The following is an 11,660-nucleotide window of genomic DNA, read 5'->3' as shown; positions in this document are numbered from 1 at the left end:
CCTTGAGACTCTTAACTCCAATTAACCACCAAAAAACCTCAGAAAAGGTGCTGTGGTTCAAAGTGGTAGAGTCCTAGGCTTGAGCTCAAAAGCTCAGGGACAGCACCCAGATGGAGTTTAAGCCCCAAACCAACCAAAAACAACTAGAAATAATAATAATAACAACAATAATAATTATTGAACACATTGTCTAATATTAAGTACTCATTATAAGATGCTACTACTATTACTATGAATCATAACATTAAATGTAGCCCTTTGGGCCAGATGCGAGTGTTTCACACCTGTGATTCTACCTACTTAGGAGACAAAGATTGGGAAGACTGCAATTCTAGGCCAACCTCAACAAAAATGGTCACAGGACCCCCATTTCAACAGAGAAAACTGAATGTGGTATGCATCTGTCATCCTAGTTACATGAGGAAGCATAATCTAATGGAGACTCTCCAAACTGGACAAGCAAAAATGAGATGCTGTCTCAAATATAAATAGAGCAAGAAGGGCTAGAGATATAGCTTAAGTAATAGAACACCTGTCTCACAGAGTTCAAACCCTAGTGCCACCAAAAAAAAAAAAAAAGTATCTCCTCAGTGTCTGGAGGTAGAAATAGTTTATCTCTAAAATATCCAGGAGCTAGTGGCCAATCCCTATTATCCTAGCTCACAAAGAGGCTGACACCTCTTTTTAAAGCCTGGAGAGCAGAAAAAAATGTTGGGAAATTCATCCCTGATTTTATCTCTATTGCCACACTCAAAAAAGTAGAGCACTAGGCAGAATACTAGCCATGAGCAAGAAAGCCAAGAATGTAAGGCCTGAGTTCAAACCCTAGTACAAGCATGAAAGGAAATAAAAGGAGGGAGCAAAGATTTTGTGGAGAACAAGAATACTAATTTACTACTTGTCTGCTCAAGTGGTAAAGCATTTCCCTAGCTAGCACAAGAAACTGAGTTCAAACTCCAGCACTGAAGGAGGGGGAGGAGGAAAAGAAAAAAGTCAGTTACAAATGATAGAATCTATTTTTGTCTTAAATGTTGTGACCAAATCTGTCTTTACTTCCCAATGAAGTTAAACTCATTTTTTGTAGTGCTGAGGTTTGACAGATAATCTGCCAATTGAGCCACGTCTCCAGCCCCAGAATTTAATACCATATGCTGCTGCTAAAAGAAGGACATAGACCCCACATGGCAGAGCACATCTGTTATCCCTATACCGAGGAGGCAGAGGCAGCAGAATCCCAAATTCAATGGCAGCCTGAGCCCTGTCTCAAAACAACAGCAAAAACATAGCCAGGCACCCATGACTCATGTCTGTAATCCTAGCTGTTCAGGAGGCTGAGCCCTTAGAATAGCAGTTTGAAGCCAGCCTGAGATGGAAAGTCCCTGAGATTCTTATCTCCAATTAACCACCCAAATAATGATAATAATAATAATAAGCTGGAAGTGGATCTATGGCTTAAATGGTAGAATATTAGCCTCTTGCCTTGAGCAAAGAAACTCAGAGACAGCTCTTAGGCCCTGAATTCAAAATCCAGAACCAGCACACACACACACACACACACACACACACACACACACACAAATACATGAAGTTAAGTAAGCTGACCAAAAGAATAATTCATGAATTGGGAAGCCAGAACCAAAGATGTTATAGGTTTCACTCTGGCCATATGATCAGTGAGCTTCAATATATTGAGTACAGAATACCTGATTGGCTACAGGTAAGTTTCTGCCTTATATATGTATAATCTAACAAGAGATTCATGATATTATAACAGTTAGCTGATTGGCCGAGGCTGGTTGGTTTGTCTGTTACTTTGAGTCAAAATTAAGACAAGAGGTTCTGAATTTGAGTCCAGAACAGACAAAGGACAAGACTTTATCCCCAAAATACAGTACAATCAAAAGAACTGGGAGTGTAACATAAGAGTTACAGAGTGCTTGCCTAACATCCAAAGTCCTGGATCCAACCCCCAGCACAACCAAAAGCCAATTTTCTTCTAAGTAATTGTGTAAGAAAAGCCTGCCTTCTAATTTCAATTTGCTTATTGAGGTGATTTGAGTTCAAGGACATGAGCCTAGTAGCTAGTAGTTTTTGTTTACCACTACAAAGATATCTAATTACTAGAAGAATGATTTTTAACTATTTTCCCTCTTTTGAATATTTACAGTGTGTTTATTTCTTAGTAATACTGTGGTTTAATCTCAGGATTTTGTGCTTGCTAAGCAAGTGCCCTACTTATGAAACCATGTCCCCAGTCCTTTATACATTAGTTTGTTGTTGTCTGTTTTTAGATAAGCTCAAGTAAGTGTTTTCCCCAGACGATCCAACGAGAAGTCCAAGAATAAGGAGCTGTCACAGTGGATCACACCTGTAATCCTAGCTACTCAGGAGGTTGAAATCTAAGGATCAAGATTCAAAGCCAGCCCAGGCACTAAAGATCATGAGACTCTTATCTCCAATTAATCACTAGAAAATGGGGAAGTGGGGCTGTGGCTCAAGGGTAGAGCAGTAGCCTTGAGCTGAAGAGCTCAGGAACAGTGCCACTCAGGCCCAGGATGCAAGCCCCACGACCCACAAAAAAAAACAAAAACAAAAACAAAAAATCCAAGAATGGGCAGACACAGCCAAGAAATCTAATTTTCATATAATTGGAAATGAAGGGAATGCAACACTTATTCACCAGGATTACATCAGAAAACTTCCCCAGTCTCAAAGAGAAAAATCTTACCCATATAACAAGCCTATAGAACACCTAATCAACTAGGTTGGAAATGAACTTTACAACTTGTGGGGAGAGCAAGTGGAGAGAAGGTAAAGTGGGAGGAAAACACAAGAGGGATAACAATGTTCAACAAAAAATGTACTCATTTGCTTTATGTAACTATAACCCCTCTGTGCAACACCTTTACAATAACATTAAAATTTTTTAAAAAATATTCAAACACTATACATTTTTCTCAGCAGCCCATGGAACATACTCATTAAAATAGATCATATAATAGTTCACACAAATAACCTAAGCAAATACAAGAGGACTGATATAATCCCCCATGTTCTATCTGATCACAGTGGAATCAGACTAGTTCTAAACAATATAGTACATGATAAAAACCACTCAAATACGTGGAAGTTGAATAACACCTGAGTTACAGAACAAAACAAAGAAGAAATCAAAAACTTCTTACAATGCATTGACAATGAAGATACATCACAAAGGAACTTATGGGATGCAGCAAATGCAGTCCTAAGGACAAATTTATTGCAGTGGGAGCCCATATTAAGAAGACAGAAGGCCGGGAGTTTGGCCTAGTGGTTAAAGTGCTTGCCTAGCATGCATGAAGACCTGGGTTCGATTCCTTGGTACCACATACATAGAAAAAAGCCGGAAGTGGTGCTGAGGCTCAAGTGGTAGAGCTCTAGCCTTGAGAAAGTCCAAGGACAGTGCTCAGGCCCTGAGCTCAAGCCCAGGACTGGCAAAAAAAAAAAAAAAAAAAAAGGATCCGCCATCAGCGGTGGGACCAGCGCCAGGATGCAGATTTTTGTCAAAACCCTTACGGGGAAGACCATCACACTCTAGGTTGAACCCTCTGATACTATAGAAAATGTAAAGGCCAAGATCCAGGATAAGGAAGGAATTCCTCCTGATCAGCAGAGACTGATCTTTGCTGGTAAGCAGCTGGAAGATGGGCGTACCTTACCTGATTACAACATTCAAAAGGAGTCCACTCTTCATTTAGTGTTGAGACTTTGGGGTGGTGCTAAGAAAAGGAAGAAGAAGTCTTACACCACTCCCAAGAAGAACAAACATAAGAGAAAGAAGGTTAAACTGGCTGTCTTGAAATACTATAAAGTGGATGAAAACGGCAAAATTAGTTGTCTTCGTCGAAAATGCCCTTCGGATGAATGTGGTGCTGGAGTTTTTATGGCTAGCCACTTTGACAGACATTATTGTGGCAAGTGTTGTCTAACTTACTGTTTCAACAAGCCAGAAGACAAGTAACTCTGTATGAATTAATAAAAAGGCACAAACTAACGTAAAAAAAAAGAAGAAATTCATGTAAACAACCTAAAGAAGCAATTAAAGCACCTAGAAGAAACTAATGTAAACAATCCAAGGAAGCAATTAAAGAACCTAGAGGAACAAGACAAAATTAACTCTAAAATAACAAGGACAGAAATAACAAAAAATAAAATTTTAAATATCTGAGACTGAAATAAGATCTACTATACATAAAATTAATAAATCAAAAAGCTGGTTCTTTGAAAGAGTCAACAAAATTGACAGTCCCCTGGCAAGATTAATCAAAACAAGGCATGGGGAGACTCAAACAATAACAATAACAATCATAAACAACATTCAAAAAATTCAGACAATTAATAAGTACTTCCAGGGCTTATATTTAAAGAAACAGGAAAAGTTAGTACAAATGGATGATTTCTTAAATGAATATAGGCTACCCACATTGAACCAAGAAGAGATAAGTCAACTGAACAAACCAATTTCATACAATGAGACAGCGGAAGCAATCAGTGACATGCCAACCAAAAAGAGCCCAGATCCAGACAGTTTCACTATGGAATTCCACAAGACTTGTTTTACTACGAAATTCTACAAGACATTTTTCTTTCTTTTTTTTTTTTTGCTAGTCCTGGGCCTTGAGCTCAGGGCCTGAGCACTATCCTTGGACTTTCTCAAGGCTAGAACTCTACCACTTAAGCCACAGCACCACTTCTGGCTTTTTTCTTTGCATGTGGTACCGAGGAATTGAACCTGTGTCTTCGTGCATGCTAGGCAAGCACTCTACCACTGGGCCAAACTCCCGGCCCTCCACAAGACTTTTAAACATGAATTAATAACCATACTCTTGAATCTCTTCTGAGAAATAGAAGCAGAGCGAACGATCCCAAACTCATTTTATGAAGCCAATATCACACTTATGCCCAAACCAGGGGAAAACCCAACAAAAAAGAGAACTACAGACCTAGCTCTCTAATGAACACAGATGCAAAGTTCCTTAATAAAATACTAGCCAACAGAATCCAGAAACAAATTTTAAAAATTGTATACTATTATCAAGTAGGACTCATCCCACAGATGCAAAGCTGGTTTAACATTTGCAAGTCAACTAATGTAATACATCATTTCAATAGAGCTAAGGCTAAGAATCGTGATAATTTCTCTGGACACCAAAAAGGCATTTGACAAAATACAGCATCCATTCATGCTGAAAGCACTAGAGAAAATAGAAATAGGAGATACATTCTTTAAAATAATTAAAGCCATATATGACAAACCTATATAGCCAATATCATTCTAAACAGAGAAAGACTATTTACCTTAAAATCAGGAACAAGTCAAGAATGCCTACTTTTTGGGGCCCGGGAGTTTGGCCTAGCGGTTAAAGTGCTTGCCTAGCATGCACAAAGACCCGGGTTCGATTCCTCGGTATCCCACATACACAACCAAGCCGGAAGTGGCAGAGACGAGACTGCAACAAGCGACAGAGAGCGAAAGCAAGCAAGCGGAGCCCAACCGAGTGGTGGCCGGAGCGAGCAGGGCCGGAGCGTGCGGGAGCGAGCCGACCCAGAGCCAGCGAGAGCTGGCAGGGCCGGAGGAGTGAGTGGGGCCAGAGCAAGCCAGGAGCAGGGCCGGGCCGGAGCGAGCGGGGCCAGGAGCAAGCTGGAGCGAGCCGGGCGGAAGCGAGCAGGGCCGGAGCGAGCGGGGCCGGAGCGAGCAGGGCCGGAGCGAGCGGGGCCAGAAAGAGAAGGGGGCCAAAAAAAAAAAAAAAGAATGCCTACTTTTTCTACTTCTCTTCAATTTAGTGCTAGAACCCTTAGCCAGAGCAATAAGGTAAGGACTTTAAAGGGATCCATATACAAAAAGAAGAAATTAAACTATCCCTATTTGCAGATGACATGATCTTCTACCTGAAAGACAAACTCCACTCCCAAACTCTCAGAACTAATAAAACACTTTGGCAAAATGGCAGGATACAAAATCAAACTTCAAACATCAATAGTCTTTATGTATGTGAACAAGACACAAACAGAAGGAAATATTAAGGCAATGATCCCATTTTCAATAGCCCCCAAAAGAATAAAATATTTATGAATTAACCTAACCAAGGATGTAAAGGAATTATTTAATAAAAACTATAAAAGTCTAAAGAAAGAAAGAAGATACCAGGATGTAGAAAGACAGCCCATGCTCATGGATATGGAGAACCAATATAGTGATAATGGCCATACTGCCAAAATTGATTTACAATTTCAATGCAATCCCCATCAAAATCCCAAGGACATTCTTTTTTCCCTTTTTTAATTTTAATTTTTATTGTAATTAATAGAAGGGTTACATTATATTCACCTGATAGAAGGTGCATTTCTTCACAAACATTGATACTCCTTCTTATCCCAAGGACATTCTTTACTGAAATAGAAAGTATAATCCAAAGGTTCATATGGAAGAACAAAAGACCTAGAATAGCCAAAGCGATCTAGGCAAAAAGAGCAATGCAGGTGGTATTACAATACCAGACTCCAAATTCTACTTAGAGCTAAAATAACAAAGCAGCTTGATATTGGCACAAAAATAGACTAAAAGATCAATGGAACAGAATGTAAGAGCCAGAAATCAAACCACATACCTATAGTCAACTTATATTCGACAAAGGAGCCAGAGATATACAGTTGAATAAATAAAGCCCCTTCAATTATTGGTGCTAGGAAAACTGGGCAGCCACATACAGAAAAATAAAAATTGATCCCAGCCTGTTGCCATGCACAAACATTAACTCAAAATGGATCAAAGACCTCAATATCAGACCTGAAACCCTGAAACTGCTACACAACAGTAGGAGAGACACTGGAACACATACGCACAGGCAAAACCTGCTTGAACAGTCCCAGGGTCACAACAGATTGGAGAAAGACTTGACAAGTGGGACTACCTAAAAATAAAAAGTTTCTGCACAAAGACATAGCTACAGAAGTAGAAAGATAGCCAACCAACTGGGAAAAGATATTTACCAATAATACATCAGACAAATGCTTAATATCCTGCCGGGGCCAACCGGCAGCAAACCAGGGTTCGCAGATTGGGGTTCCTGAAATAGGGGGCAAGGACTAGGAAGAAATAGAAGAGAGACAGACACACCAGGTACGGGATGTCCGCAGTCCAGGTAAAGACTGCCCAGACTGCCGCGTTTATTTTCCACTCCAGCTTCTTCCCTCCTTCAGACCCAGGGAACTTCCAGGTGTTACATTCATATGGTAATTCTCAGGTCATTTAAACAGAATAAGGCCAGAAAACAATAAGACAATAAAGCCATTGTCTGATGCAAATCAAGGTACAGTTTGATTCCACTCTGGCTCCCAACAATATCCAATATCTACAGGGAACTCAAGAAACGAATACTCCCAAACCCAACAAACCAATTGCTAGATGGGTAAGGGAACTAAAGAGAGACATAAAGAGATTTATCAGAAGAAGAGGTAAAAATGGCAAAGAAACATATGAGAAAATGCTCATTATCCATGGTCATAAAGGAAATGCAAATAAAAACTCTAAGATATTAATAAACTACTTTAACAAAGTGGCAGGATACAAAATTAACCTTCAGAAGTCAGTAGCCTTCTTGTACACCAACAACACACAAACAGAAGGCCAAATCAAGAAAATGATCCCATTCTCAATAGCCCCCAAGAGAATAAAATACTTAGGAATATACTTAACCAAAGATGTAAAGGAATTATTCAATGAAAACTATAAAAGCCTAAGGAAAGAAATTAAAGAGGACACTAGGAAATGGAAAGACATCCCATGCTCATGGCTAGGGAGAACCAACATCATGAAAATGGCTATACTGCCAAAATTGATATACAAATTCAATGCAATCCCCATCAAAATCCCAAAGATATTCTTTACGGAAATAGAAGATATAATCCAAAGATTCATATGGAACAAGAAAAGACCTAGAATAGCCAAAACAATTCTAGGCAAAAAGAGCAATGCTGGTGGTATTACAATACCAGACTTCAAACTCTAGTGTCAGGGTTTTTAGCACTCTTTGCCTCCTGACCAGCAGGAAGGGCAAAGAGAACACGCCCCAACTAAGACCAAGAAAGGATAGGGCCGGCTGGCCGCCTTCACCCAGCCCTCCCTTCTCCAGAGGGAAGACACAGATGCATCAGGGAGAATGTCACAGCAGATTCGTTTAATGGGAAGATACTAGGGGCTAAAGTAAGAAGCAGGATTGTCTATTAACATAAAAGTAGGTAGGACAGGGGGAGGTAGGTGCGGTCAGGGAGGGCGGGACCAATCCATGGGTTGAGGTAGCCTTATTTTACACCACAAATCATAGCCAAACCTCCTGACCAGGAGACAGGCAGGTTGGATCTCCAAAACCAGGAAGTGAGCACTGGGCCACAAGGTAGGCCTTTTACCCTCGATGTGACGTGCCCCACACTATAGAGCCATAATAACAAAAACTGCTTGGTATTGGCACAAAAACAGACCAGAAGATCAGTGGAACAGAATAGAAGACCCAGAAATTGAACCACATACCTATAGGCAACTTGTATTTGACAAAGGAGCCAAAGATATACAATGGAACAAACACAGTCTATACAATTATTGGTGCTGGCAAAACTGGGCAGCCACATGCAGAAAACTAAAAATTGACCCTAGCCTTTCGCCATGCACAAGCATTAACTCAAAGTGGATCAAAGACTCAACGTCAGACCGGAAACCGTGAAACTGCTACATGATAAAGTAGGAGAGACACTGGAACTCGTAGGCATAGGCAAAAGATTCCTGAACAGAATCCCAGGGTCACAACAGACTGGAGAGAGACTCGATAAATGGGACTACCTAAAAATAAAAAGTTTCTGAATAGATAAAAACATAGTTGCAAAAGTAGAGAGACAGCCAACCAACTGGGAAAAGATATTCACCAACAATACATCTGACAAATGCTTAATATCCAGTATCTACAGGGAACTCAAGAAACTAATCCCCGGAAAACCCAATAAGCCATTCACTAAATGGGCAAGGGAACTAAAGAGAGACCTATCAAAAGAAAAGATTAAAATGGCAGAAAAGCGTATGAGAAAATGTTCATCATCCATGGTCATAAAGGAAATGCACATAAAAACAACCCTAAGATACCACCTTACCCCAACAAGAATGGCCAAGATTTTGAACTCAGACAATGACAGTTGCTGGCGGGGTTGTGGAGAAAAAGGAACCCTACTACACTGCTGGTAGGAATGCAGACTAGTTCAGCCACTCTGGAAAGCAGTGTGGAGGTTTCTTAAAGAACTGAAAATAGACCTTCCCTATGATCCCGCCATACCACTTCTGGGCATCTATGCTGAACATCATGACCCAGGATATTACAAGGATACCTGTTCAGCTATGTTCATCTCTGCACTATTCACAATAGCCAGGCGATGGAAACAATCCAGATGCCCTACTGCAGATGAATGGATACAGAAAATGTGGTATATATACACAATGGAATTCTACATAGCCAACAGACAAGATAAAGTAATGGCATTCGCAGGGAAATGGAGGAACCTAGAACAAATCATGTTGAGTGAGACAAGTCAAGACCTAAGGAACAAAAGGCGCATGGTATCCTTAATATGTGGCTATTAAATCCAAAGAGTACAAGAGCGAGGACTCAATAACTGCATACCCAAAGCTATGGACATGGTAATGGAAATATAAACATAACTATATAGACATAAAAACCTATGACTCTATAGACATAATGTTTTATTTCTTAAATTAATATGTTTCTATGACATACAAACCCTTAGCCTAATTTTGATTAAGTTCTAAATACTAAATCCCAGTGATTGTAAATAGAGATTCCCTCCTTGAACACTTGTTTGTTAAACTTGTCATTTAAAATAGGATGTAAAAATCAACATTAATAAATTCTTAAAAAAAAAAACTCTAAGATACCATCTTATCCCAATCAGAATAGCCATGTTCTGAACTCAGACAACAACAAATGCTGGTGGGTGTGGAGAAAGAAGAACCTTACTGCACTGCTGGTGGGAACGTAAACTAGTACAACCACTCTGAAAGGCAATTTGGAGGTTCCTCAAATAACTAAAAGCAATCCTTCCCTAGGACCCAACCATACCACTCTTAGGTATCTGCCCTGAGCATCATAACCCGGGCTATGATATGCTCAGCCATGTTCATCACTGAACTATTCACAATAACCAAGCGAAGGAAACAACCCAGGTGCCCTACTACAGCTGAATGGATACAAAATAAAGTCATACATGTATACAGTGGAATTCTACATAGCCACCAGACAAGATAAAATAATGGTATTAGCTGGGAAGTGGATGGAACTAGAGCAGATCATGTTGAGTGAGATAAGCCAAGATCAAAGGAACGAAAGGTGCATGGTTTCCTTGATATGCAGATATTAGATCCAAACAGTACAAGAGCAATGACTCAATACTCATGTACTCAAGGTCATTGACATGACCTACAATGGGATATGTATTCTAAAGACATATTGATATATAGATCGATATGTATCTATGTTCTTAAATTTATGTGATTGCATATAGAGATTCCATTCTTGAATACTTGTTTGTCAAACTTGACATTTGAAATATGAAGTAAAAAAATCTGTGTTAATAAAAGCTTTTAATTAAAAAAAGTACTTTTAGCTAGGCACCATGACTTATGTCTGTAATCCTAGCTATCCAGGAGGCTGAGATCTGAGGGTGACTGTTCAAAGCCAGTCCAGGTAGGAACATCTTTTAGATGCTTATCTCCAATAAACTGGTTTAAAAGGCTGCAATGGGCTATGGCTCAAATGAGAGAGCACCAGCTTTGAGCAAAAGCTCAGAGACAGCATCCAGGCCCTAAATTCAAGCCCCTGGATTTGCACAAGAACAAAAATGTATTTTTCATGTCACAAATATTTCCTATAATTTGCTGTTTGCTCTTCCATTTATAAAAAAAAAAATTAAAGCACTGGGCCTCTACTACTGAATTTTCTACTCTTCTACAACAGCACAATTTGAAATATTAAAACACAAAGAGACCATGTTCCAAGTATCCAAAGGCAAAGACAAAGCTCATGTACAGGAATCATAATGAAAATGACAACACTTGAAGGCAGAAGAAAGTGGGCTGATGTCTTCAATGTGCTGAAGGAAAATACTTTCCATCCTGGAATCATATACCCAAAATACCAGTCTATATGAAGATTCAGTATAGACAGTACAGACTAGCAAGATCTCAGCAACTTTTTCACTAATATTGGTATTTTTGTTTCTGTTTTGGCTCCTGCTAACAAATTGCTATGACTTTTGTGGCATAAAAATAACACTGTGGGGGACTGGGAGCAAGGCCTAGTGGTAAAGTTTTTGCCTACCACGCAGGAAGTCCTGGCTTTGATTCCTTGGTACCACATACACACAAAAAGCCAAAAGTGGTGCTGTGGCTCAAGTGGTGGAGCACTATCCTTGAGAAAGCACAAGGACAGTGCCCAGGCCCTGAGTTCAAGATTCAGGATTAGAAAAAACAAAAACAAAAAAAACACATTTCTTTTAAGCAGTATTTACTGGTTAAAGGATACAGAAAGATCAACATGAAAGTGAAAATTATAAAAAGTGAACTT

At 39.6% G+C, this 11,660-nt stretch overlaps 1 pseudogene; it reads left to right on the top strand.

The window, feature by feature from the left end:
• Window positions 1-3,506: 3,506 nt before the first annotated feature.
• Window positions 3,507-4,019, top strand: LOC150050059 (ubiquitin-ribosomal protein eS31 fusion protein pseudogene; annotated as a pseudogene).
• The last annotated feature ends 7,641 nt before the right edge of the window (window positions 4,020-11,660 follow it).

Source organism: Megascapheus bottae, chromosome 18, assembly GCF_031878675.1.
Source record: "Megascapheus bottae isolate mThoBot1 chromosome 18, mThoBot2.hap1, whole genome shotgun sequence".
NCBI classification, from domain to species: domain Eukaryota; kingdom Metazoa; phylum Chordata; class Mammalia; order Rodentia; family Geomyidae; genus Megascapheus; species Megascapheus bottae.
The sequence above is the reverse complement of the archived record's forward strand: the minus strand, read 5'-3'. Positions and strand labels throughout refer to the sequence as shown.